Raw genomic sequence first — 3699 nt, forward strand, 5'->3', positions numbered from 1 at the left:
ATTAACAGAAATGACATTCATTCACTGTAGCAAAAGTAATTTGTAATAACATATAAAATCATTAGTTCATCTTCCTCGCAATGGTATTTGCTGATAATCCATTGTGGGCTGGTTTGGAGGGGGCCCCCAAAGACCTGGTGGATTCAGCTGTTGTTGTGATGCCAGTGCTGCTGCTACTGCATGTTTTTATCTTAGTCTTCAAATCCATAGGTGTTGTGACCATCTGCTTGGCCTTTTCCTTTGTTTTGTTAATTTCCTTTTCATTCTGTCAGGGCTCTGTGTGCGGGTAGGCAGAGGTGAGGATCCAAAAGCAGGACTCGCTGAAAACCATAGCTTTATAGCTGGCGATAAAAACAAAACATGAACTGAACGCTGACTGCAGAAAACAGAAATCAAACCAGGGAAAAACACAAACTAGAACACACAGGCAAAATCTGATTGTACGACGCGACACTGAGCAAAGACAAACACAGAGCTAAAATACACAGGCCTCGACGTACCTGGAAATCCCTCACCTAGGGTCTCCTGGGTGAGGGATTAGATCAAACACAGAGTGATTCAGAAGGCCCCTATGAGAAGAACACTTAGGGAACAGTTCACCCTGCCCATGATAGGGTTGCCGGGGCCCCTCCCTAAAGCCAGGCCCAGGGAGGGTGCCCAAGGGCAAGCCAGGCCTTAGTCCATGGGGCTTGGCCAGGCACAGCCCAAAAAAAGCACATGGGCCCATCGTCCTGCAGGAGGCACCGTCATGGGTGCATTGTGAGCTGGGTGGTGGTCAGGAGCAGAGGCCCTGGTGGACTGATACCTGGATACCAAGACTGGCAATTGGGAAATTGAATTTTACCTCTCTGATGGGGACAGAGGCTGAGTTAGTGTGTGAGGTTGAGAGGTACCAGCTGGATATAGTCGGGCTCACCTAAATGCACGGCTTGGGCTCTAGAACCAGTCTCCTGGAGAGAGGTGGTGGACTGGAGTGGGTATCCTAGTATCTCCTCGGCTTCCTGTCCGTACATTGGGCTTTCTTCAAGTGGACAAGAGGGTTCGTTCCCTGCGCCTTCGGGTCGGGTAACGGGTCTTGACCATCGTCTGCACTTATGCACCAAGTGGCGGTTCAGAGTACCCAGCATCTTGGAGTCCCTGGGTGGGGTGGTAGAGGGTGCTCCACCTGGGGACTCTGTGTTCCTACTGGGAGACTTCAATGCTCATGTGGGCAATGACAGTGAGACCTGAAGGGGCGCAAACGGCCTCCCGGATCTGATTGTTGTTGGACTTCTGTGCAAAACACAGTTTGGCCATAACGAACACCGTGTTTGAACATGGTAACGGGCTTGGTTAGCCTGTGGGAATTTGGAGGCAGCTGATAGCTACCAACAGGCCAAGTGGAACACGGCTTGGGCAGTGGCTGAAGCAAAATTTTGGGTGTGGGAGGAGTTCGAAGAGGCCACAGAAAAAGACTTTCGGACTGCCTCGAAGAGATTCTGGCACACTGTCAGGCGACTTAGGAGGGGAAAGTGATTGCTCTACCTACACTGTGTATAGTGTTGGTGGAGCGCTGCGGACTTCAGCTGAGAAAATATTCAAGCGATGGAAAGAATATTTTGAGGACCTCCTTAATCCCACTGTCATGGCTTCCATGGATGAAGTGTGAGATGGCCCCACAACAGCCCTTTTGAATGTCTCCCTAATTATGGGGTCTCAAGGTTGGCAAGTATGCTCCCACTCCCCAAATGCTCTCAGCCAGCCACAAGCATGCTCTGCTACTCTGTCATAGTTAGCTGATATGACTGATAGGCTTAACGGCCTCTAGACTGTGGAGCAGCTATGCCATAAGTGAGTGGCAATGTGAACACAATAACACAACAATCAACTAACTTGTAATCGAGTGCGTTACAATATGTAAGGAAACATGTTAGAAGTGGCTACAGGTTGTATTTATTTTAAAGAACAGAACAGACTCAATATATGAAGAATCATACAGAAGGGTGAGAGAAGGCCACCAACATCCTAATTGTCCTTCTCACCTCAAGCTTCATGTTTTGAACAAGGCTCAAACACACAAATATGCATAAACACACATATTTAACCCTGATAAAGTTATTTATTGTTAGCAGATTAGACATGCAACCCTTCTGCCTCCAGACAGCAGACAAGTACAAGCTAAACTACAACACTAGCAGGATATTCCTTTGTTTAGAAAAACATTGCATATAAGATAACAAAGCAGGTTTTTGTTTTGAGCCTACCATAGATCAGAAAGCAGGTTGTTGTTTTGAGCCAGCCCTAAATCAGAAAGCAGGTTGTTGTTTTGAGCCAGCACTAAATCAGATTCTCTTGAGTGTAATTAAAGTTAAAGAAAATGTAGTTTAAACTGTATCTCAGTCAATTAAAAAATTGATAACAAATACGTATTTGGAATTGAAGCACATATAGAATATATTTTGAATAAGACTATAGTATATCACAGAGTTACTCCTCTCACCCCACCTTTTTGTTCCACAGGGATTAATTTTTGTTACTTTAAAATGTATAAATACAAGTCTTACTGTATACAGTGCCATATAATGCCACCCAGTGGTTTAGGTTTTCCAGACAGCATGCCATCTACGCAGAAATGGCCAGAACAGGGGTGGGCATTTTTACAACTGTTATTGGTAGCGTGTTTCTCTCAGAGTGAGGAGATATGCAAGAGAAGAGGGGACCCTGAGAACCCCCAACTGTCTAAGAATGGGGATATTATACTAGGAGGGATGTTCTCTTTTCACAGCAGCTGGAAAGACAGAAAGGATAACTACATGCAGAAACCACTACCACTGCAATGTACCAGGTATAACGTTGCAAAAATTTATTCAATTTTGAAATATCTAAAAGTGATCTCGTAAAAAAAAGGTGTCAGGTCTTTTGTCTCATTCTGGTTTAGATATTCATGTATTTCAGTTGTGTTACTGACGGATTGATTTTAACTGAGTGACATTTAACAATGTTCTGTGTCTTCTTCAATGTGGAACTAAATATTATATCAATTATTTACTGTTTGGATCAAGTTTGAATTTCAGAGAGTTCCAGTTTGCCCAGGCTATGCGTTTTGCCATTGAGGAGATTAACAACAGTTCAGATCTACTGCCAGGAGTCTCTCTGGGCTATAAAATGTATGATACTTGTGGCTCCATTGCCAGAGGTATAAAAGTTGCACTTGCCTTAGTAAATGGTAATGAAATTTTTTCTGCAGTGTCTGGAGTACCCTGTACCAGACCTGCATCAGTGCAGACCATTTTGGGAGAGACTTCTTCATCTCCTTGCATGGCAATATCAACTGTAATTGGGCCATTTTATATACCAATGGTAGGTAGGATTGGTAGAAATGTAAGAATTTCTGGAAAAAAAAACCCCAACAAAAACCATTTGCCTTTATTGTTCCACTTTATCAATATATATCATTCTTTGTGTTTTTCCATGTGAATGAGTTCTTTTTCCTCTCTTTTAGATCAGTCACTTTGCCACATGTGCTTGTCTCAGTGACAAAACCAAGTACCCATCCTTCCTCAGAACAATACCAAGTGACTACTACCAGAGCAGAGCCCTGGCACATTTGGTCAAGTACTTTGGATGGACTTGGGTTGGAGCTATTCGAACCAATGATGATTATGGAAATAATGGCATGGCCACATTCACAGAAACTGCACAGCAGCTGGGCATCTGTCT

At 44.0% G+C, this 3699-nt stretch overlaps 1 pseudogene; it reads right to left on the reverse strand.

Annotated features, from left to right (window-relative positions):
• Positions 1-675: 675 nt before the first annotated feature.
• LOC121812400 overlaps positions 676-3699 on the reverse strand; it is a 13739-nt pseudogene continuing 10715 nt past the window's right edge.

This window comes from Haplochromis burtoni, unplaced genomic scaffold (assembly GCF_018398535.1).
Source record: "Haplochromis burtoni strain Fernald_Lab_line unplaced genomic scaffold, NCSU_Asbu1 Contig_571, whole genome shotgun sequence".
Taxonomy (NCBI): Eukaryota; Metazoa; Chordata; class Actinopteri; order Cichliformes; family Cichlidae; genus Haplochromis; species Haplochromis burtoni.